This window comes from Eleginops maclovinus, chromosome 15, assembly GCF_036324505.1.
Source record: "Eleginops maclovinus isolate JMC-PN-2008 ecotype Puerto Natales chromosome 15, JC_Emac_rtc_rv5, whole genome shotgun sequence".
NCBI classification, from domain to species: domain Eukaryota; kingdom Metazoa; phylum Chordata; class Actinopteri; order Perciformes; family Eleginopidae; genus Eleginops; species Eleginops maclovinus.
The window spans coordinates 12,627,008-12,653,061 of record NC_086363.1 but is presented as its reverse complement, the minus strand read 5'-3'; the positions used below and the strand labels follow the sequence as shown (position 1 = coordinate 12,653,061).

The window sequence follows — 26,054 nt, the reverse complement described above, 5'->3', positions numbered from 1 at the left end:
AATTCTTGCGGAGTGCCGATGTTAGTTTGTAAACACAGCAGATTAGCATTCAAGCATTAATCAGTAGCGCTGACAGCACTGCAGAGGCTCTTTAAGAATTTCAAAACGAAAAATGATCTTCCTCATTTGCATGTTGAATAATTGAAAGTTGTGTATTCATTTTTAATTACCAAAATCACATTTGGATGCTCTCTGTTATCTTCATTTCTGTTTTCGACTTAGCTTTTGAAGAACTCAACAGTGGCTTATAACTTTGATACTATACATCCTTGCAAAGTTGGGCTCTTCAGCACCATTAGAAGATGACTGGCTCACGCTATTTTATCTTCCTCACCTGTCAGAAAGGAAGAATGCGGGGCAAAGAGAAAGCCAGGAAATGAATTACAGAGCAAAATGGAGAGAGAGTCATCTATTTGCTGGTGACAGAAGACTCCCCGACAAGAGATAAGGAAATCCCATTTGTAGGAAACGGCCACTCAGCACTTTACAGCATAACCGGTTAACAGAGCAGGTCAGCGTGTGGGTCAGCAGGGAGATAATGCTGCTTTGATGTTGGTGGGCAAAAATATGTGTAACAGGATATTGTCCCTGGTTGGAACATGGTTATCTATGTAATATGGAAAAAGGAGCTGGGTTGGTGGCACGCTGGCCGACGATAGCGATTTCAGCTTTAATGCTGTATGAAATTACTGCAGCAACACATAAAGATAAAAGATACACGATTTTAAAACCTTTTTTGATCAGGTGCAACAGTTCATGTTGCAGCTTGTGTGTGTTTTCAGTACTAAGACTCTTCTGTCCTGATGGAAAAGCTGTTTCATAATTTTCCAGTGAAAGAAAGAACATATTTGATGTTGTTTGTAGTACCATTGATAAGCGTTCAGTCTGGGCAAGATACTGTCCTAGTGATATTTCTGTGAACATGAATATGGAATTATGTGCATATATTTCATTTAGCCATGCAAGTCTTTATTGTGGAACAAACTTAGTTAGTTTCAGCTAAGACGCCTGAATGTCACTTACTTCCTCTGCTGGTTTGGGGACTTTGAAGAACACTTTGGCAGTTTAGAACTGAATTGATCTCCCCTCTGTCTCTATTTCAATTAATTACAGGCCTTGCCTTAGCAGGAATCAAACAGAAACAATTAAAAGCAGAATGTTTTCAAACCACTCGATCCAGCTAATGAATAGACTTGGAAAACCATCTATCCAAGAACTTCCTGCAAAGTTTAAAAGAAGAAATTAGTTGGACTTGTCTCCAAAAGATTATCTTTCCAAAAGAGGAAATTGTTGGTGAGGATGCACTTTACCTCTTAGAGGAGGAAAGTTTAGGCAAGGGCTGTATTCAGTACAACTTTCTTAAAAGTCAACATGATGCATTCAATGACAGATGCTCAAACTTTGATGCCGCTTGAATCAGCCTCAACAGCAATGAGCCGGTGTGCATGCAATCGCATGAATTTTATTGAGGTAGACAGATGATGAGTGAAGGGAGCGCTCCTGTCAGGCACGGAGACTAAACGAGAAAGAAACCCTGAAGTCTCAGATGCATGTCAAGGCAGAGGAGTCACAAGAGGTGTCTGTAAAAAGTAACACAAGACAGGGAGGTTCCAGCCCGGCAAGACGTCAGAGTTTGATAAATGATTATACCGACTCACAAGCTTGAACTTTGTGGTGGATGTTGTTTGCAGGTTCACGGCAAATCAATTACATCTGTGCCACAGGCTGTAATCTCAATTGAGCTCTTTTACAATCAGCAATATGTCAAGTGGACATAAAGCCTACAGTTATTATTATTTTCAGATCAGACTGGTATTGATACCTCAAGCCAGAGTTGAGGATTGCATTGCGTGACGCACTAGAGCATAATGTGTCTAGAGCTGCTGTGTGTGTTTTGTTGTAAAAGAGGGAATGGGTTGAGTTTATTGTCCTTCCACTATGGGATCGATTGCAATGAAGTTTAGTTCAAATATTCCTCTGCAGGATAAATAGTGATACCAAGTATGATGACTACATATCTGCAATAATAATTAGCCTGATAGTATCTTTAATTGTATTCTATAATATTTATACCTCCTTATAGTGTTCATAGTGTAAATACTGTCATATCTATCTACAGCAGCGGAAAAAATTAAGAGACCACTCCCAATTATTCTTAAATCTTTATCTCTACATGTATGGCAGCCATTCCGGTGTGTGTTGAATTTCAACACAGAGAAAAATTGCCAGTTGTTAGTTATAGAATACAATTAAAAATAAATAAATCATTTAACTCAAAAGACGTACCTATAAAAAATAAAACAAGAGAAACTCATAATGCTGAAGTGGTCTCTTAATTTTTTCCGCGGCTGTATTTATATTATACTATGAATAAAACTGCACTTTTGTGCACTTCTGGTTGCTGAATGCTAACTGCATTTTGTTGCCTTAGTAATTGTCCTCTAATCTAATCTGAAATTCTAATGTTAGCAAGCCAAACAAGTCCCCGGGACTTTAAAAAAGGAATGTAATTCAGTTAGCCAGTTAAAAAAAGGTTTATTAAAGGCCTTGTTTAAACCGATAGGGTCTAAAAACTTTCCCTCTCCATTCATTTGGTTGAGCCAAGAGTGGCAGACAGGAGGCGGAGCTTAAGGAGAACTCAATTGTCTATGCTCTTTGGTATGAAGTTCAAGGTACTTTTTGTACCTACAGTCAGTCAAATGTTGGCTTTGTGGCCCCGGCCGTGGTGCAACTGGCTGGGGCACCTGCACCGTACGCAGGCGACCCGGGTTCGATTCCCGACACGTGGTCCTTTCCGGATCCCACCCCGACTCTCTCTCCCACTTTCCTGTCACTATCCACTGTCCTATCCGATTAAAGGCAAAAAGCCCCCCAAAAAAAAATGTTGTGCACCACTGAGCAACTCTGAATGGAGCCCAGCGTCCAACGCTGTATGCAGTTCTCTTCATACACCCATGATGCAAACGCACTGTAAGTTGGTGATCATGGTCAATATTAAACTGGCTAAATATCAGCGTGCTAGCATTGAGCATTGAGATAGAACATTACCAATCCTGAAGGAAAATCATTGTGCCAGAGATTGCTCAAAAACCAAAACAACATAAGCATTAGAAACATTAAAGGAATATGTATGAAGTGTATAAGAAGTAACACCAAGTCTTAAAGAAATAACAGATACTTTAAGTAAAACATGTCAAATCAAGAAGAATAATATCGGCAATTATAATGAAAAGTTAATGTTACCGATGTGGAAAAAGCAATATTCCACATGATATTGCTAATATTTTTCTCACTGTGATGTTTCACTGTGGTGTCCATAAGGTAACCCATTTTATTTTTATTCTCATTTTTTCCCAGTTTCACAAATAAAGAGTTATAATCTAGACACAACCATGTTTCAGATGTTCTGTCTAAGAAACTGGAGATGAATATATATATTCGTGGCCCTGACAAGACATGTTGGGCCTAAGAACAGTCTCATAATATCTAGCATTTCTGTAGTCTTCGTTATTAATAGCATATCTTGTACACCAGCTTCATTTTTTTTTTTTTATCCCCTAGCCTAAAAAAAAAAAATCAGATAAATGGTTTACTTCAGCTCATCAGCTTTCCGATCATGTAGAGGCTCATCTTTCAGAGCAGGCCATCACTATTATGGATGAAACTAGATGATAATGGGAGGAATAGATTACACCTGCAGAGATCTGATGCTTCAAAGAACTGACAGCTCATCAGCACACTCGGACAGCTAAATGAAATATCTGGATGCTTTAATCTTTCCCATAAACTATTCCCTGTTTTTATGATTCAAACACATGTACGCATTAGAGTGAAGGTTTAAGTCGTTGGAATGGTATTGGGCATGTGGGCAAGGAAGATTCACAGATCCAAACCAAGCTGAACGGCATATCAGCTTATTTGAACACATGAAACTTCCAGCTAACTGACAGCTAAACTTTTAAAACACCTATTGGTGATATAACAAATTGTAAAACCTCCTCATCTTTTGTGACATACAGCCAAAAGTGATCAGGTAAATAATTCAAGCCTTTTTTCCCCCAAGATATGACTGTGTATGTGTCATTTCATGGCATCAATTCCGAAGCCTTTATCTGCAAACAACATGTCGACAACAAAAGCTAAACGATGCTATACACCTCTATCCGGCAGTTGCCATGGCTACGTGTGTACATGAAACAGCATGAATGACGCTGGCAGCATCTCAAAGGAGAGGAACTGAATAAGAGTAAATGCTGGAGTCAAGGAAAGGGGTGTTGAATAGGATGGAGTGTTGTAAAGAGGGAGCCAGCTAGAGGCTGATGTTGAAGATGGGATCAGTGTCCAATTATAATAGGCTTCTCAAAGCAACAGTGACTTTGTACATTGGTTTTATGCGTGTAAGGTAGTGTGTTTTGGTGTTGACACAAACATAGTTCATCTGTAGGAAGAAAGGTTTACCAAATTTAAAAATAAAGATACAATTCTGGTTTATATCAAGGATTGATGTATCTGCATAATCTTGGATCACCATCAATGCCAATTGTAAGAGATATATGCATGGCACCACAGTGTATTTAAGGTTGGGGAAAGCTTGACTAATAACCTATCGATTTATTGTCTGATTACTTTCACACAAGTTGCAAAAAAAACGTTTTCCACTGGCGTTACACCATTGGACCTAAATCCAATGTGTGCAATTGTCAAATATGGACACCGTTGAAAGGGATACTGGGCTTTAGTAAGGATAGGATATTAATTTACAACTGAATGCTTGTTATCATGCTAGAAAAATTACACTCTGTAGACAACGCTGGGATGAGGTGTAGTCACTGTAAAATGTTGTCACAGCAACCCAACCCCAACCCACACTCGTTATTTTTTGCAAATACAGAAGAACAAATTATTTGGGAAATCTGCTGCCACTATTATTTTGTACTAAATCCAATAGCTCCTACGATGTGTGTTGCTTTGCTTATTCCAGTATGTTTCTTTAGCTTCTGTTTGCAATAAAATGTTTGCTGACAGTATGCTCTTGTAAAACCAGCCTGACGTTGGAAATGTGCTGTGTAGTGTTGTTGAACCTGTGTGCATGCTTTATGTTCTACCGTATGTACTGCGTACTTCAGCAGCCTTATTATACAGTCCATACCTCCACCAAAGCATCAGCAACAGACTGTGACTGATGGCACTCGAGATACCAGCATGAAAGAAGTATCTTTTCATGCTATGATTCTCATTACCAAACAACCCTGGCTTTATGGTGCAATGCTAGATATAGGGTCATCCTGGTAGCTGAGAACAGTGTAACCTTTTGCATCTTGCATTTGAGATATGTGGCAGCCTTTGTCCACACTGGATCCCTGGAGAAATGGCTTGAACAACGTCTGTGGAATATTGACTGTAGTTTATGTTTTTATAGATGAGGCTGAAATAGAAACTTCGCATTACAAGGGCTAAAAGAAAGTGGAGAAAGACCAAAGTCAAGGTCAAAGCCTATTTGCAGAATACACCAAGGCATCCTGACAGCAGCAGAAACACACAAAAGATTCATTCCTGCAATACAATATACAGTTTATTTATGATACCAGCACAGCTTACTAGCACATATGTTTTTTATTCTTGAGAAATAACCCATTGGATATAATAATTTATAGTGGTTTTAGAACAGCTAAGATGCTTTGGTGAAGCCTTCCTACCGGGAAAAAGAGCTGTTAAGTTCCTCTCAGCAAATAGCTTAATAATACTTATGTTCGTAGTGGGTGATGCTCATTAATTATGACTAAAGCTAACAAGTCAGGTGAGTTAATATGAAGAGGGATGAAGTCTGCATATGAAAGACATTAGGGTGGATGGATATGTCAAACAAGCACAGGACTCTTCCACTGGTAGCCTGGTGTTCTTGCACTATTATGAAACAAAATACATTTTGAATTATCAGTCAAAGGGGCCCTCTTATAGTGTTTCATTTACAGCTTCATATTTCTATTATGTGCCTCCACTGTGACACGTTTACATGCTTTAATGTTCAAAAAGGTCTTTATTTTTCTCATACTACCTCTTTTCCCCCTCTGTCTGAAACCAGAGCCCATTGTGCTCTGATTGGTTAGCTGGTCGACTCTGTTGTTATTAGTCCGCTGCTTTGAGATGTCCCACCCCTTAGCCTATCACGTACAATGTGTTAGACCTTTAGCCAATAGGAACGAGAGTGTTACATAGTGATGTCACTATGTTACAAAAGTTAACATATGCAGGAAGGGGGGGAAGTGTGTGGGAGAGAAACTCCTTCTGAGGTGAACTTTCACACAAAAAGCTAGATAACACACCACAGGAAAGGGAAAACCCCAAAAAGCATTATAGGACTCCTTTAATATAAAGAGGAACCAAGTTATACATCAACAACTATTTGAAGTTCAGTTCAGTCAGACCACTCACCTGTATCATTAATATATTCATTAGAAGGAGTATATAGTTTGAGTTTGCCGTCTAGGCTCGGGCCTCATCACTCCACATATTTACATAGAACATTGAGTGATGATTAGATAACTATCCCCCGAGCCTACAGGTGGAAGCTGGGGTGGTGGTGGTGGGGCAGGTAAACAGTGGAAATGTGGAGTATAGAAGCAGCATAAGCGACGCAGATGGAGGCAAATCTGGAAGCTTAAATAGAGTGGCAAATTAAGGGGACTATGGTTGGTTGGTTGGTTGTAAGGACAGCAGGGAATGTTACGTGCGAATGTATCACAGGTGCTCGAGTTGACTGCCTGAAATAGCTTGCAGTCTTCGCCCCATTTTGCAAATTCCTCAGTACTTATGTTGGTATCATAACTATGTGTTTTAACCCAAACGTCAGTCTTTTCCTTCACCTAATAGAATAGAATTACTTTTTTTCCCAATTTGGGAATTTTTTACGTTGCAGCAGCATAAAAACAAGGCAATATAGTTACCATACACTAAAATAAAAAATATACATTGTTGACAAAAAATGTACAGAAAATATTAAAAAATTAAATATAAAAAACCAAATATAAAGCAGGAAAAATGCAGCAAAACTACTAACCAAGTAGTTTTGCTGCATTAACAAAATGTTGTTTTAATTCACAAGGTTAATCACATATTAAATACACTGTATTTTGTTTCACATCATTTGTTTGAGTGGTCATATATGTTACTGGCAAAACATGTATATTTTGTCACTGTGGTATGAAGACATGTTGGGATTATTCATGGTTTGTCCTGATTTACTGGTGTGTTTCATCTTTTTCCCATTGCTAGCACACCCAGATAAGTCAGTCATGTAAGAGTGAAACATTTGACTCTTCTTCGGTCTGGAATCTCTACAGCAGGCTGTCTTCAGTGGTGGAGGGCTCGGCTCCAGCCTGATCATATTACACACAGTAAGTACTACAGCTCAGGAGCCTTGGAGGCTTTTGGGAAGGTTTGGTCCCTATAGCTGCGGATCTAAACGGAGGTGGAGGATTAGGGGACCAAGATGCAGGCGCCATGGAAGAGCTATGGGGTGGGGGGTGGAAGCATGTGAGAGCATACTTATCAAAAAGCAAAGACTCTTGTGTCAAAGTCCCATCATCACCAGCAGCTGAACATGAATGAATATGAGGGGACGTTCATGAATATTCTATTCAGTGTTATCTTTCTCTTTCAACTTCTCTTTTTTTCCTCTTTTCCAGCTTCCTCACATTTTCTCTTTCCTACTCTAATCTTCCACTTGCTGTTCCTCTTTTTATCGGTCTTTCTTTCTTGTTGTGGTGTGTCTTAGGACATCAGGTCTTTTACCACAAGGAGTAGAAAGCACTTGCAGATCATATTCAAATCTAACATGTCCCAAAGACTACCTGAGTCCTGCACAATCATTCAAAAAAGACAAGGACTTTTACCAAAGAGCTCCCACAGTGAAACAGTAGTTCACTTTTTGTTCTGTCTTTATTTTCATCATATCCCCCCAGTGAAGAAACATTGGCTATCCTCTAAGTAAATCTTGGCATACATATTCATGTGAGATAACCACAAGGTTGGAAACCAATTATGCTTTTTTTCCTTCTCAGTCACAGTAATTATGTGGGGCTTTTTCACAGTATGATGTTGCTACTTTCCACTGCTTGAAGCGAAAGCCCTACTTTATCTCTCACCACTCTTTCTACAACCATCTTTGTAAGATAAGGACACAGCCCATGACAAATAGAGAAAGCAGAAGAAGAAATGACTTTATATTTCACATTGTCTAAACAACCTTAGCTCAGCCAGGTTTGTGTGAGTCTTTTGAAATGATGGCTACTTCTCTTAGCCATTCAAGACAAACAATCACACTACACCTTGAGTTTGGGGGTTCGTGTCTGCTGTTTCGGTTATTTGGTTCTCCAAGACTTTAAGTTAAAAATACGTGTTTGAGTCAGCTGTGTTCAATTCTAGTTTGCTCATGTATCAATGTCGATCAATGGTGACACAGTCTGTGGGCAGTTAGAATGAGCAGAAGGGCCGGGCTCTGAATGTCTCTTCCTCAGGACCCCTGGGCATGACCACAACAATCAACTGCTTTAAATGGAAGTGCAATAGTAGGCGAAAAGGGCAACAGCACTCTGGCAGCAACACAGAATCAGACTGTGGCCCCAACGGACCGCTCTCTGCCTGAACGGCTTTGGAGTTGACAGGGTCCACACAAAGGTCATTGTTCGGAAAGAAAAGAGGAAGAAAATAGCTTTGTTTGGTTGCTTTTGCTCAGCGTTCTGATACAGTTTATCTTTTCAAAACATCTATTTGAATGATAGTGGAAATTCAAAACACCTACAACGATAAAGGGACTTTTGGGGCTTGGATAAAGGTGTGTATTTTTCTAAACAAACGGTCATATGAATAGCTAGTACTTTCATTACTCTCTTGGCACATTTAGGGCCCGGTCAAACATGCGCTAATGCAGGCAAATAACCTTCGTCTGATGAGGGGAAATTGCTCCAGCCGTTGGGCGTAGCTTGGTTTTTGCTTGACAGGAAACATAATTGAAACCATTTTGTCAATAAATATGACATGTAGTAACAAATTTGATTCATATTGGATCAGTCTTTCCTAGTGCATCATCTGCAATGGCAATATTTGTTCTACCTACGGGCTTTGATGAGTAAGGTGGACCACACCCAGGTCTTAGCTTGTAGGATGGGTCTTTGCCAGTCCAATATACAAAAGTTAAACCCCACACAATGCAATAATGCAAATGTGTTATGCTGCCAGAAATAAATATGTGAGCATGCCTTTGAGCGGATAATATATTTCCTTAAAAGAATATGTTCTTGACAGCCAACTACTTTGGTTTTTATTAACCTTTCCATCCAAATTTCTCTTAAAATATTATGTCAAAAGTGTAGGGCTCAGTGTGAAACCCATACTACAGAATTCCCAAACCCCAAAGCCATGTTGGGGTTTTTTTTTATGGCTTTTCTTCTACAAGTTTCAAATTGTGATATTTACTCTCAGGTACCCTTTGCTGTCATTCGTACCTCTTTTGAAAATCTGACATGCTTCACTAGCTTTTTAGAACACTCTGAGCTCGCTTTTCCAACAAACACATAAATAGATTTTTCATGTCACTCAAAAATGTCCTGAGACCCTGCTATGTGATTGATTTCCAACCCCCTACCTAAAATCACAGTGTATGCGCACTGTCTGATGCCACAGGAGGGATTCGGCAACCTAGGGATATGTTGGAAATGGGGAAAGGCTGTGAGGGAATGGATGAGTCTCTCAGCGCCTATAGTCTTGAGCATCACAGTGGGGCTATGAACCCTCCTGCCAGACACAGAAAAGCTGAACACATATCCCACCAGGAGGTTCTGTCTATGAAATAGATCCTCGCAATATCTTTCCCTTTCTTTTTTTTTTTCTTCCCACACATACATCGCGCAAACAATAATCAACCATCCGGCTCTATTTTCCGCATTGACCGCTTAGACCAAGGAAGAGAGCAAACATGCCCCAGCCGAACCCAAATCAAAATCTAAGACAGGCACAGGAAAGGAGAGATATATGTGAGTGTGCGTGTGTTTGCCGAGTGGGCATGTGGGAGGGTTATGAGCGAGAATATAATCATGAAACAGGTGGGGGTAGAAGTAGCTGATATACAGTTGCAGATAGGAGCAGATGGGGAATAGTATGAGGAGCAGAGAAAAGCAAACAGTGGTGAAAGAGCAAATCTGGTGTAAGAGTTTCAGCAGCTGACTGATTAAAATGGAAAAGTTTTTCAGAACAATCTTTGCTTAACAAACAGCCACTGCCTTAACCTTTTACACGGTGGATGGCAAAGTAGATATATTAAAATGAAGTGTGTGTAGGCCAATATACTGTATATTAGAACTAGACTGCAGCCTCCCAGCCACTCTGGATTGGACTATTAGAGAATCTTACAATTTGTATGACCTGTTGATTTATACAAAAAGGTTTTATACTGGTAAGATGTTTGATGATTTACAAACGTTTTCAGGCCCTTGACCGACTGGACAAGCTGTTATTCCATGCGTACAGAAATTGACTCCAAACAGTTGCACTCATCCTGTCGACTTGATTTTGGCAGCATTGAAAGTGTTTGACCTGCTGCTGCAGCTAAATCAAAATCACTAAAAGGCCATAGGATTCTTCCTCTCGAGACCACAGCTGTATATATTAACATATGGATTGTTATGGATTTAGAAGTTGTTGAAATATTTAAGCATGGTCAGAAAAAGGTGACACAACTGACCGCACTGCCATCCCTAGAGCCATGCTGTTAGCGTGAAAAAAAAGCTAGGATATGTTGACTAAAGAAAAACGCAGCTGAAATGATCATCAAGCATAATGTATAACGGTTCATCTAATGTAGTACCTTCTCCTGCATCATTCATACGCACCGTAATTCATATAATTTGATATGACTCATCTATGTTGTTCTTTAAAAAGCGATTTTCCCACAGAAAACTGCAGAGACACCCTTCAGAGACAACACAAGTGTGACACTTCTCGAGGTGTTAATTGTCTAATCATTGTCCCAGCCTATCTTCCAAGACCCAGAGATCTTTTTTTCTGATGGGCAGACTTTTCTTCCCCTGTAGCCATGTAGAAAGTTTGATATACTCAGCAGTTTTTGAAATGGCTTGTATCCACCGCGAGGCAGATTGAAATTGAAAGGGAGCACACAATGGCATGAAGGCAAAGGGTCGAACGGGGTGAAACCAAAGCTTTGTGACGACTTTGACAGCCAGGACTGTGTGTGTGCGTGTGTGTGTGTGTGTGTGTGTGTGTGTGTGTGTGTGTGTGTGTGTGTGTGTGTGTGTGTGTGTGCGCGCGCGTGTGTGCGCGTGCGTGCGTGCTTGTGTGAGTGAGAGAGAGAGAGAGGAAGAGAGAGAGAGAGAGAGGGAGAGAGAGAAAATGAATCCCCTATCCAGCCCACTAATTTGCTCCATGACACTTCATTTAGGAGTGGCCCCTGGGAGCATTTCTTTCATTCTCCTGAAATTAACACTTTACCTGGTGATGAGCAAGCGCAGCTTTAATGGTAATTTAGCCTTGATGTATGCACACAGTGTTGCACATTATTCTAATTTTAACCGAACGGTATGAAAATGCAATTACGGAGTGACTGATGATTGCGTTTTCAATCAGAAACAATTTGATGCAGCAAGCTTTATTCTTTATTTTTTAAATTAGGAGCAGGTGCTCGATTTAAGAGGTGACAATACTATTTTCAATCAAACACATCCTAAAACATATAATTATTGATTTTTACAGCCACTATAATTTCACAGCAGTCACAGAGAATCAACAGATTTTTGTATTGGACAAATGCCTTAAAATGTGTGCTTTAAATGTGAGATTAAAGAAAAGTTTTAAAACGAATCCAGAAACAAACCCTCGCCCACATTTTCAACCCTTCTTGTAACTTCAGAATAGCAATTTTCCACTGTCTGTTCTCCATAACTACAACCAAAATCTCATTCACTTCAAAATCTTCTCAAACAATAAAGAGACTATTTTATTCTGAAAGTGAAATCAGCACCATTATCTTTATCTTCTGCTTATTCATGGTGAGAGCACAGAGACATAAGAGTGACAGCGTCACCTCTACACAACTCTCTTCCGTTTGATTTTTTCTCTTTTTGTTTCTTTCTTTAACTTTACTTGTTTCTTTCTTTGTTTCCTTTTGCTTCGAACACACTCACTCTTTTTCCACACTTTGTCCTTGAGCACCCATTTGTTATTTTTACAAGTTCAAACAAAGTTCACAACCTGATTTAAATTGGAAAGAATGAGGTGTGTTTTACTTTGAAGTGATTATGTTGTTTAATGATCAATCTCTGGTCTTTTCAAAGAGACCTGACAAGATACTACATATAACTTTATAAACCTATCCTGTTCATAAAGTAAATCAGATTATCATAGGTATGTGCACATTATGTTGGCATGGAATATAAAACCTTGAAGGACAAAAAAATCCCAGCCGTCATAATGATGTTACAGTAGGACAAGATTTCAGCACCATGGACAGCAATCGTTAAAGTCAACTGTTCTGTGCACATTTGCAAAGAGTGAGTTACTGTAGGACACCCCCCCCCCCCCCCACATACTGGAATTTCTTAAATGCAGAGTGAGTTCTATCAGCTGCAGTTTGTAAACACAAAATTCAAATTAAGCCCCGGCTCAGTGGCACCTGAAATGCATATAACCGTATCCTGTTATGGATAAGGGTTTAGGTGCAACCCAACTATATATTTTCTTTCCAGATTTGGAACAGGCGTTTTGCTTTTTCAGATTCGCCATCTGTCTATACACGTTTGTTTGTTTGTTTGTTTGTTTTTTGCATCAATGATCTGGCTTCTGGCGGTTACATTTTATAGAGGCTGAGGCCCAGAAATCCTTGCAGTGGGCTGGAGGGTCTCTGAAAAAATCTAAATAGTCGCCCCAAGACAACACGCTCACTAAGTGAATACTTAACGGATTGTTTTGGTATGATGTATACACATTTTGCCTTGAAGCTTTTATATTTATTGTTTTGACTGTCATTTTTTGCCTGAGGAAGACAAGTGTTGGGTAAAAGCCTCACTAATATAGACCCTAAAAAATCATTTGTGAGCTTGTTCACTGTTTAACAGTCAATTGAATTAATACCTGCCCAATTAAGATGTTAAATCAGAACCTATCATTTCTTTTTCTTTTGTGTATAGCAATTATATTGCGTATTGATGACCGGTAATCCTCAACTGGCTTTGTCATTTTTCTTACCATCAGAATGACAGCAGTGTCGGCTGTTACACTCATGATTGTAATTCACAAAGGCTTCAACACAAAGCTCAAGCATTTTCATCTGTAATCATACATTGTGCACCAATTTCCCTCTTTCACCTCTCATCTCCAGCTTTCTCTAGCACGAAGGTCACAACCATAGGCTGCACAAGAGGCAACACACTGTGTGAACACCGATACTCTTTATAATGAACTCTGAGAAGCTCCAAGGTCATGACTAGCCATGCTCTGTCCTCTCCACAGTAGCCAGCCAAGGTTAGTGTGTGTGAGTTGTAAGGTCAACCTCATTCACACACACACACATACACAGATAGTATCACACAAACACACTCATACAGTCCCCAGATTGGCCTAGTAAGGTTGGGCGATGGAGTGTGTGATAACACTGCTGTCTGCTCCTTTGCAGCAATGGGTCAGAGCAGCAGAGCCCGGGTGCATGTTCCACTGGTTCAGTTAATGACCTGCCATTCTCCCCTACCTGATGCCGTTTCCCTACATCCCCCTGCACCCTACCAGGTGTGTGTGTAGCTTGACAATGAACTACCTGAATATGCGTTTGTTTGAAAGAGAGAAAGAGTGTTGATGCATCAATCTGGGCATGGCAGTTGTGAGAATGTCAGACCAAAATAGGCAAATGAATTATTTTGTACAGGCCGTTTCAGCTGTAGCTGTAATTATTGGGCGAAACAGAGAAAAAGCAGTATCGAGGCTGGAAGGAAGAGACACATTATTTTCTTCTCTACATATTATAATTATGATGTGCAGAAGAGACATTTCTGTTCAATGAATGCTACTGTCGCCACATGCAAATATATATTCCCTAAGCACTTGGTGTTAATGGGGCTGTGTGTATGCATGTGGATACCATATGTCACCAGGTGAATCATGCTGTATATTACAACTAGCTCTTTGTTCTTTTAAACCTTTCAAACATTTTTCATCATGTGATTTAAGTACCGTCTCTATATGCCATATGTACATGAATTTACATCAGGCGGATGGAACAGCTGTAATATCTGTAAAATAAAACATAAAACTAGTTAAAAAAACATGCAATACTAAAACTTAAAAGTAGTTAAAAGACATGCAATACTATGACGTGTTCCTATATATTTTATCCCACTAAATAAGGACCTAAAAGTAAAGTATAGTGTCATGGAATTAAAGGTTTTTTCACTTAAGTGTTATTTTAAAGTGCTTTCCTTTTTCTAACATATTCCAATGACGGCTTCTCAGGCTCTTTGCAATGCACCATCTTGAAGATCCGTTATGAACGTGACCTAGATGCTAAGACTCAAATGCATGACTCAGAAAGTTTCAAAGTTCAAAAAAAGGTCTTTACTTGTGAAAAAGGCAGGGTATAACAAAAAAATCACTCTTGTGATGAAAAAACGTAGAAGAGCAAACTGTAAACTTGAAAACTAAAAAAAACTCGACTAAGGAGACAAACTACAAGATAGCTTGGCATGACTCACGGGCTCTCTTGACAACACAAGGCACAAGACGAACTGGCACAGGACAAAGGGAGACAAACACTATATATACAAGAGGTAATGGGAACAGGTGGCAACAATCAAGGGAGGGGCTGACAATCACACTGGTAGGAAGTCACACAAGGGCAGGGAGGATCTGAAACGACAGGGAAATGTAAGTACCAAAATAAAACAGGAAGTGCAATGACAGGACAAGACAAGGTGAACAAAAAGACTTGACCAAACATAAATCTAACTGGACTAAGAACTAAACATGAAGCACATAAAATGAACCTGATTTCCTAACTAACATGACATGAATAATTCAGCAGACATGACGGGATGTTACAAGATCATATTAATAAGTTTTCCCTACCATATGTTCAACAGGGTCTAAATAGCCACACTTAAAATCCACACAAGGGGAAAATTGCCTGTCCGCCTCTCATCATCAATGCCAGGTTCTGCTGCACCTCAGGCCTCATTATGTTTCTCAAAGTGAATTGATTTGCAAATCTTTTTCAGTCGACACTGAGCTGAGTAAACAGGTCTAGAAGAGTGCAGCGAGAGGGGGATCTGGTTGGATGAGATTACATGTCGTTTTAAATAATAAACCAACCTGTTTTATGTTTTTGTATTTCTCTTGACTCCCTCTAAGCAGACAATAAAGCCTCTGTCCTACTGATCTACTTTATGTACAGTAATCTTTTAATTGTTTCGGAGGGAGGCTTGCCACAGCGGTTCGATAGAGAAACATCAACTGTATTTGTAGAGAAAAGACACCATCAGCATTGTGTGATTACCCAATACAAATCATGTCCGACAGAATTACATCAGACAAAAAACAGATCTGTTTAAACAGGAAGGAACAGCTTTTAAAGAAAGACTGCATTTCATAATCTTGGATTGCTGTAGCCTTGAGCAAATCTCATTAAATTAGTTTTTCCATTTAAATTACTGTCCATCAACAACTGAGTACACCAAACATTTTCACATGAAATTGCCCACTATACCCCTGTATCAAAACCTGAATGAGTGTTTGCGTATCTTAAGGGATTTCATTGGTTTTTCTAAGACATCTATTTAGAAAAATACACTTTTGACTTCCCTCTCTTTTGACTTTTTTGTTTTGATGTGCTTTGTTCTCTGTAGGCACTAAAAATACAGTTTTTCCTAACTATTTCATCAGGGGGACATTAACATGAAATAACCCTAAAATGGCATGAAAGCTAAAAGGTAATCCAATTTCCAAAGTTAATGTGATATTCTTAAATTCCCCTGCAGACCTTCTGGGAAAAGCCATGATTAGAGACTTTGAACACATGTCATTTCATTGGAGTATTTCATAAAATGAGACCTATTAATGAAATGTGGGTCTTGGAGATTACTAATTTCCTTCCACTGATGTCTGCATGTGGCATGTTTTAATGAAAAATCAGTATTCAGCATTTGTCAGCTTCCTTTAAATCCTCATATTTTAATAATATTCCAAGACACAAGAAGCCAATTGATCATCACCTTGACTTCATGTTAGGAACAGATGTTTAAGTTTGTTACTTAAAGCTGAAATCAAATGCAGTGCTATCTGTCTTTTCTATAAGCTAATGTCTCACATTACATTCACAGCCATGATGTTTTGCTACTTGAGATGCAGCTCATTGCTAAACCAGTGAATGGCAAACAGCTTATGATCGTCCTGAAGATCATGTGCATCAAAAGAGGACAGTTATGGGATTCTACTTCAAGAATAAGGAGCAGGACAAACAACATGAGTCAGAAAGATGGGAAATCCTCAAAGATTTTGCTCAGGTACACAAACAAAGACACACATACAGATAAGTTCTGAGCCACTTTGATTTATATCCTGCACAGAGAAAAGATTGAGATCAACTATGCAGTGGTACTGACCTTTCCTTAAACACTACACAAACTTGAAGTTCCATATAAAAAGCATTCACCCAGAGAGGTTTGGTCTAATACAAAATAAAATAAGAAAACAAGGTTAAACCGAGCAAACAAAATGCAATTTATAATGTTGTTTTTCTTTTGAGCAGAGAAACCTTCCAAATAGGCTGCTCATCCACTCAGAGTGAAGGTCTTTAAGGTGACACAACATGGAAGAAGGATGAAAGCACACTGTACTCGAGCTTGTCATTTTACATTCCATCCATCCTCTCCCGCTTATCCGTCAGAGTCGCGGAGGTAACATATTTAACATATATAACATCATATTATATTATATCTATAAAAATATAGATTTCCCCGTCAGAACACATTTCAATAGCTTCGGTGATCTTCCAAATGTTCATGTAGTTTGTATATATGATGTGTTTTGGTAGACCACCAATTATCATTTTCCCTGATTTCTCTCCCATGTTAGCTGAATCAAAAGTAAGGTTCTGAATCTTGGAAACAGAAATGACATCTTTGCAACATGTTCATTGTTAGCATGCAGGTGTCCGCATTTTGCTACAGCCTACGGAGGTGGCTGAGTATGTTTCAGTTCAAAGTGTCATACATTCAATCCTGAAAGGGTTCATTATCTATCAGTCTGTTCCAAGTCACTTATCATTATGTAAAATGTACTACTGTAATTAAGTCCATGATTGACAGGTACTCGGCAGTCAGTTCTTTTTTTCTTGCAGGGGGTACATTTGTTTTTATTCTGCCTTTTGAGAAGGTGTTAGATTCATAGCTGCTTTGTGCTCACATGAGGATGATTCACCAAACTGGCAATCCAAGGATTAACAGGAGGAAAAAGTGCGAGACAGCATGCTAACCACAGTAAAGTCTGCAAAAGCACCCCTGGTGGTGTGTCTAAATGCTATATGACACTTTGAGTGGTGGGTAAACTGTATTTACATAGGAGTGATAAGGGAATCAGTTCATAACATTCTGTGTCTGCAGTGCTGCTAAATCCAACCTCCCACTTTGAATCCGAAACCAGCTTTTCCTAGCTTTTTGTCATTCACCTGCCCCCTCACTCTGAAACCAAACTCTCTTTAGCCTTTGCTCCGAGACGAATAGCTTTTGCAAATTACCTGAGAACACTCTGCCTGCGATTGTCCGTATACACTGTGTGTGTGCCCAAGCTCCAGAGGCTGTTGTAATAGATGCATGGTCTTGAACCATGTAGAAATTTGAACCAAGGATATGTAAATTTGTCTGCCGTCAACGGAGAAGTATTGTTGCTTTTATTTGTTTTTCAATTATAGATAATGGGGGACAGAAATTGAGTTTGGTCAGAGTCTGTGTGAAAAACCCAAGAGAGAGACACATACAAAAGCAAAGAAGCAATACAAATAATTACAGAAACTAAATATGCTTAAAAGTATTATCGTCTGAAAACACATTTGGAAGCCTCTCCTTTATCCACATGAATGAATATTACCCAGTTTTATAGAAATAAGGTATATCAATAATCTATTAATCAACAACCACATACTGGATGTTCAATATGGATTAATTTCACCTTGAGGCAACAATTTTACAATTCCGACAAGTTGATGCTTAAGGACTTGTCATTCATATCGACATGTCTGATGAAATCTGCAAGATAATGTTGCACCACTCGCTACATGGAAAGCATAACATACTAGGTAATACCTTGCTGTCTCAAAGGAACACCGGTTTAGAAGAGAGGTCTTAATGGAAGATCTAAGACCATGTTTATTTTCTGGTGAAAGAGCTAAAAAATATGCTGGGGTCAGTCTGAGATATGCTTTAAATGTGAGTGGTCCAAATATATAATCAAGACAGAAAAGGACAAAAACTCAGAATGAAACCCTGTGGAACTCCTCAGAATAACTGGGTTCAAAATATTTGGGTATGGGGCCTCATGTACAGAGAAAAACCTTAACAGACCACATGCATTTCATGTTTGTGAGTGGAATTGTTTCTATGGTCTAAATAAATAAGAATAAAGTCCTGCTTCTATAATTCGACATAATTGATGACATTTTTATGAATCAGTGTCGTAATATATTTTGGCCAAAAATAGGTTAATAATCTCAACTCAAGTAAAGTCTCACATTCCAGTGGTGCAGACAGTCATGTATACTGTATGTGTGTAGGGAAACATGCTCTGCTGTTGTGTCACATACCAACTTGAAAGCTCTGGATAGGTGACCTCAAGCATTTATACAGAGTTTATAAACTCAGGGAAAATTCACCCAAACACCAAGACAGATACAAAAACACTTACACCACAAACACAACACAAGTTTCTGGGCTTTTACCAATGCTTTTTACTTCTTCAACATGCACACAGACAAAACCTCCAACATAGACCCTTAGAGACGAGAATTATTTATTTGACACATTTGCAGGAATGTTTTTTTGACGTTGCTGAGAGCAGTATTCGCCTGTAGCTTTCTTACCTTGCGTCAGACTGATCAATATCATGAATGGTCAACATAAAGTGAGAATCATACAAATCTGTATTAAGGACATGGAGGTAGAGACATAGGATACACCACCCTTTAATTTCCTGAGAGAACAGTATTGGGGAGTAATTATTTACAGGTAACAGAGATTTGCATTTAATGCTGGTGATGCAAAGTGGTGACTCCAGGTACGTTCAATTTTGGTAAAAAAAAAATGTTGTATGTAGAATACAATATTCATTATAGCTCTGTTCCTATCAGTATCAGGATAACTAACTTATAACATTTCAAAAGTACCTATATAGATGTATTATAGATTTTTATGATAAAATGTTAATAATGATTGCAAGTGTTCAGACAACCGTGTGGGGGGGGGGGGGGATATTGATATTTGAATCTAAATGTAGCTCATTATGCTTGTTCTATTACAATGTTTTCATTAAATTCCCCCTCTTGTTCCCATTTCGGCATATTTTCTTTTCTTTTTTTTAAGAATTTCTTGACCAACTAGTGCCTTTAATCAAGTGACAGCTATCAAATGGGGAGACAGAGGGGATGACATTGTGGCAAATGGTCTCTTTGTGAACTGGACATAACATGCACACTTTACACTTTACACTTAACATTGTGCATTTATATTATATTTTATTTAATATTCCATTTCATTACACTATTTTATCTGTATATTTCTTGTTTTTATTTCTAAGTATTTGTTTTGATTCATATTGTATTTTGCTGCTGTAACAAAAAGAATTCCCAGTTTGGGATGAATAAAGTCATTCTGTTTCTGTCTCAGGCTAGATTTGAGCCTGGGTCCTCCGCATGGGGACTAAGCCCTAGTACATGGCGACCAGCTCTACCAACTGAGCTATACGACGGCCCATTTCGGCACATTTTCTAACGCACTCTTGTGCAAGCATTTCTGTGTATTGTGTCTGGGTTAGAATGTGTGTCTGCTTGATGCCTTATGCAGCAGCAGCAGCATCTAAAGCCGCAGCATCTGAAGCAACCTCCTGTGAACTGATTGGTTTCTTTCTGTGGACACAGTGCACGCTCACAGTGCAGTGCTACAAGTGGGAGAAAAAAATACAGCATCCACTTTAAGGCTGACCTGTTACCCCTGCATCATCTCAGTGTGCGGGGCAGTATGTGTGGTATGGAGAAGCAGAGAACATGATGTTCTTTTTAATGGATAGATCTGACAGAAAACCCATGGTACTGTGTAACTGAAATATACTGATGTGTAGCGGATTTCTTTCCTGTAGCTGTAACATAATACAGTGCCCTGAGGTTTTTTACAGAATGTCATGTTGTTCAGTTACATATCACAACTTCCTCTCCACTGGTTAGACTGGATTAAAGAGATATTTCACTCTGGCAAACCATTTTATAAATGGGCAGCAGAGCAAAACATGTGAAAAATGTATGCTGTCCTTATTGGAAACCATAACTTTCTGTTCAGTTCTTGCAATACATCTTTTGGCTGCGGCCAAGCTGATCCAAGGTTCAGTGTTGGTGGATTGATTGCTTGCTTTTTTACCTCTGCTAGCAAAAGCCTCATATTGGCTTTAGACATTACAGTACTCAGATGTAAACTATATGTTTAAAAATCTAAATCTTGACTCGTTTTCTTATGCAAGGGTCGAACATTTGCTTTTTTACACATTTATTTCTGTTCATCAGTGGAAATAATTATAATTTCTTGCCTTTGATTTCTGGCCTACACTGGCTTTTAAGACTTTGGTTCAAAGGCACTTTGGCTGGTGGTACTTTAGTTTAAAGTCAGATTTTGAAGCTACTTTCAGACAGATCATCATGCACAGTGATGTTCTGGCTCATCCTATTGATGACAGTTCCTGACTGCAAAATGAGTGAAATACCTGCAACAAGAATGCAAGAGTTTTTTACTGTTTAAGCTTTTAGCTCTTAAACTTTACTGTGCCTATCTGTCTCCAGCTGATCCCTGTAAACAGCTATCATAGTTACAATTCTGCTGCACCATGAAACAGCAAAGCGTCTACAAATGGGATCCTTAGACGAGTGATGGCAGTGACCAAGAGCCTTCAGGCTTGGAACAGTATTGCTGCCATGTACTCAATCTAGCCCTCCCTGAACAACTACTCTGCTCCGCGGGCCAGTCATTTCCCGAGCTGGGGTTGTGTCGATATTGACCTCCCACAGGTACACGACTCTCCTTTCATCATTCCCTCCTTCTACCCTGCAGGAGCAAAGACAAATAGGCACATTTCCTTCAGTGCCTGCATCCATAACCTCTCTGCTGTCAGTCAGAATTTATTGTGGTTTTTTTTGTTATTTGCTAGATGTGTGTATAGGTGCACATTTCTTTCCCCTTTAAAATGTTTTCAAGTGGAAGAGATTACCATGAAAGTAGGTTTGAACTTCTTTCAAGGTTGCAAAATTAAATGAAAGTACAAATATGCAAATATTGCACACATTCTACATGACTGTTACTTTTAAAGAGTTTCACACATAGTATAAAGTGTACGTTAAGCATAATGAACATCATTTTAACGTGGCCTTTGGACATCGTAGGCACATTCTGAAAACATGCAGCTCGTTATTCCTCCGTGGATGTTTAATTCATAAAGGGGCGATTGGATTATCTTATTCCTTTTCTAAGAAACTGGAAGCGGTTCTAAATGTGAAGCCGTTGCAAGACTGTCATTATGACTAATAAGCCAGGAAATACAAAATGTCATACGCATGAATTACAGAAGATATGGTACATTCTTTGACTGTGTTGCTAGAGAGCAATTATACGCACATCACGTATTTGCACAGCAATAAGAGTAAATAGAGAAAAAGATTCTGACCTCACTGAGATTCAAGTGAGATTGAAATGCAATTAATACACTTTTGTGGCACGTAGTACGTGTGCAGACATTCCTTGTCTGTGATATAAGATGTGCAAGTGCACAGCCTTGTGTTTTAAAGGTTTTAACTAGACACTTGGTCAAAAGAAGTTGAATTGTCTAATATGTGTTATCAGTGTTTATCAGCCTCTCACATTGAGGTCAGAAGGGGCTTGCTGCATCTATTACTAGGTTTTATAGAGGAATGAGGATAAGAAGAGGATACCAACCTGTATCGATATTAGTAATCATGACGGAAGTGAGGTTAGTTTGCAGGCTATAGAGCAAGAAACTCCATAAGATGTAAGGGTTGTAGCCAGGGGCGTGGCCACGTGGTGGCCAGGGGGGGCCACGGCCACCATTGGTCAGAGTATGGCCACCCTGCCGGCCCCCCCAACCTCACGGCACGAAAAAAAAAAAAAAAAATACAACAAACCCTCATGAACAGAAATGTACGACGGAGTATTAGGGCCACATATGAAGAAAAAAAATATTTTTGCCGTGACGAGATTAAAGTCGACACGGCGACTTTAAAGTCAACATGTCGACATTAAACTCGAAATGTCGAGAATAAAGTTGAAATGTCATGTCGAGTTTAATGTCGACATGTCGAGATTAAACTCGAAATATCGAGAATAAAGTTGAAATATTATGTCGACTTTAATCTCGACGTGTCGAGATAAAACTCGAAATGTCGAGAATAAAGTTGAAATTAGTTGGGAGACATAGCAACCGCTCCCACAGGTCCTGCACTGAATCCGAAATGGCTTGTGTAGATCATTTGGTCAAATTATACTTCCGAATTGGATTTAACAATAAAGAGATCCTCGCTGTTTTAGCGCAGAACCACAGTGTGGTGATTAGTGTAAGAACCATGCGTGACTCAAACTGCACCTGTGGAGCGGTTGCTTTCTCTCTGAATAGTTTTCAGTGTCAATTGACATAAAGTCGAGATTATTCTCGACATGTCGAGATTAAAGTCGACATAATATTTCAACTTTATTCTCGACATTTCGAGTTTAATGTCGACATGTTGACTTTAAAGTCGCCGTGTCGACTTTAATCTCGTCACGGCAAAAATATTTTTTTTCTTCATATGTGGCCCTAATACTCCGTCGTAGAAATGGTATAAAGCTGAAATAAATGCATTAGTATTTTTTTTTTATCAAGTCGTTTTATATTGTCATTCGTCACTTCTGCTACAAGCCCCATATTCGCAACATGTTGGGCCACGCCCCCTCCAACGTGCCTGCATTCTGACAGCGCTTCAGTGGAGAGACTAGCACTGGAGACGAACGCGCTGGATATACCACTGTAACTAACAGGTGAGTAAGTTGGTGATACTTGAAAGGATCATTGAAATGATAAGATCATTTAGTTATCTTCACACTCAATTAAATGTGTAATGATGTCTCGACATTAAGGATTTGTGGCAGAGTGAGTTGAGTAAGGCTGCTGTTGTTATTTTTGCAAACTTGTAAAATGATCTATGGCTAGCGAGCTATCGCTAGCTAGTTAGCTTAAGTCCATTCCCAGGTGTCACTAAGTCATAGATAACGCACTGTCGCTAGTTTACACTTGAAATGGAATAAAAGCAATCTAAAGTTAATGTTGTGTAAAACTTTTCTTTAAAAAGGACACAATGAAAAGGATAAGTGCCTCAGGGGGAGACAGAAAAATCAGCGCTTTTTTTGCCAGCACCAGAGACCAGCAAGCTAGCACGACAGAGAATGTTGCAGACAGAGAAAGGGAAACAGAAGGAGCTAGTTGCGAAAGCATGACAAGTACAGAAAGGGAAGCAAGTGGCAGTGAATATTCAGCAGACAAGTTGACAGAGACAGAGCAGGAGGAGGAGACTGATACTAGGAGAAGAGAATTTAATTACAAAGTCTGCCCTCCAGGTGAGTGGTTATCAGTAGCTGAATAATGGGACATGTTCGGTCGGGTTATGGCAAACAACAATAATTTAAAGGCTGGCCATATAATAAACATGTATTTATTAAATCTGTAAAATGTTAATGATTGCATGTTTAGTCTTAAAAAACAACTAAAGAACAACATGTAATTGGAAGTGGATAGCATTTATGTTAAAAGCTGATATTAATGGGATTCTTTGGTGTTTTACAGACATTTCCAAGTCCAGGGGTGAAGCTCCAGCTCAACCTAAAGTTAATTTCCCCAAGACACTCCAGGGAGACAGAAGCAGGAGCTTCAAGGGTGAGTGGTATGAAGTTCACCCCTGGTTGGAGTACTCAATATGTGAAGACTCCACCTTTTGCTTTGCCTGCAGGCATTTCAGCTTACCTGGCCATGAGTCTACGTTTAATTCAGGTTCCGGTTTCAAAAACTGGAAGAAAGCTACCTATACAGACGGAGGGTATGCTGCACATAGTAGATCTGAGCATCACAAGAATGCCATGCTAGCATGGAAAGAATACCAAATTGCAGAAAAAAATCAGGGATCTCTAATGGGGCAATTAAATAAAGAGTACAACAAAACTGTTGAAGAGAACAGGGGGTACATCAAAACTCTTGCTGAAGTGGTTCTTCATTGTGCAACCGAGAACATTGCTCTGCGAGGGCATCGTGAATCTGAGGCCTCAAGCAGGAAAGGGAACTTTTTGGGTATGTTGAATATCATAGCAAACCATGACGACAAGATTTTGAAAAAGATGGATGGTCCCAGGAATGCTAAATATACAAGTCCTGACATACAAAATGAGATTTTGTCATGCTTAGCAGAGATGGTGCGCACATCAATAATCAAAGAAGTCAAGGAAAGTGGTGCTTTTAGCATACTTGTGGATGAGACTAAAGACAAAAAAAAAATGGAACAAATGTCTTTTGTTTTGAGATACTATTACAATGGTGAAATCCTTGAAAGTTTTCTGGAATTCGAGGTAGCAGAGAAGCTAGATGCGGAGAGCTTGACAATAAAAATAATTCACCTCTTGTCCAAATATGGTCTAGAATATAAGACTAACCTTGTTGGGCAGTCTTATGACGGGGCTGCAGTCATGAGTGGCAAGCACAGTGGTGTGCAGGCCCGAATTAAGGAAGTAGCGAAGCTGGCTTTCTACGTTCACTGTAATGCGCATTGCCTTAATCTGGTGCTGGTGGACACTGTGAGAGGGATCCCAGAGGCTGATTGCTTCTTTTCCTTATTAAAACAGCTGTACGTCTACATGTCTGGATCGGCAGTGCATCCCAAATGGTTACAGGTGCAACAGGAGATGTATGCAGGTGCACCCAGAGAGTTGCAAATGTTGAGTGACACACGGTGGGCCTCCAGATATTATGCTTGCCGTAATTTGTGGGATAGGTTGCCAGCAGTTGTGAAAGTTCTTGAGGAACTGGGTGATGAGAACAGTGGTGAGAGGTCAGTAGGTGCCAGAGGCCTTTTGCCTCAGATTGATTTCCAGTTCATTGTGTTTCTTGCCATATTTAAGAAACTTCTGGGAGATGCAAAATTACTGTCAGACATGCTCCAGTCTTCCTCTCTTGATTTGGCCAAAGCAGTGGATCTTGTGGAGGCACTTATTAGTACTTTTGAATCTTACAGGAGTGAGCAGCAGGTGTTTGGTGATTTGTGGGACACTGTTTTGGAGCTTGCAAAGCAATGTGATGTCTCTGTAGACACTGCTCCAAAACGTAAGAGAACACTAAGTTCAAAGCTACAGGGATACCATGTTCTGTCTACTGTGGGCAGACAAGAAACAGGCGATGGCAAAGATTATTACAGGACAGGAATCTTTAATCTGGTATTGGACCGGATGCTCATTGAGCTCAGGAACAGATTCTCCAATCAGAATTGTGACATAATGCGTGGAATACAAGCTTTAAATCCAAGTAGCAGAAGCTTCTGTGACAAAGATAGCCTTTTTGCATTTGCCAAATTGTATGGGTGTGACCTTGTGGACCTTGAGCATGAGCTCTACCAAATTAAAAGAGTTTTAGATCGTAAGATAAAGCAAGGGATGCAGAGACCACCTACAATTGTAGAGCTGGCAGCTTTTATTGAACCATACCAGGATGTCTTTGATGTTTTC

General features: G+C 39.4%; 1 protein-coding gene across 1 annotated transcript in view; it reads left to right on the top strand.

The window, feature by feature from the left end:
* The first annotated feature begins 16,242 nt into the window (after positions 1 to 16,242).
* Positions 16,243 to 26,054, top strand: part of stx7l (syntaxin 7-like) — a 235,768-nt gene continuing 225,956 nt past the window's right edge. The window contains exon 1 of the mRNA XM_063902301.1: positions 16,243 to 16,249. The gene's annotated coding sequence lies outside the window, so the exon portion shown is untranslated. The remainder of the gene's footprint in view (positions 16,250 to 26,054) is intronic.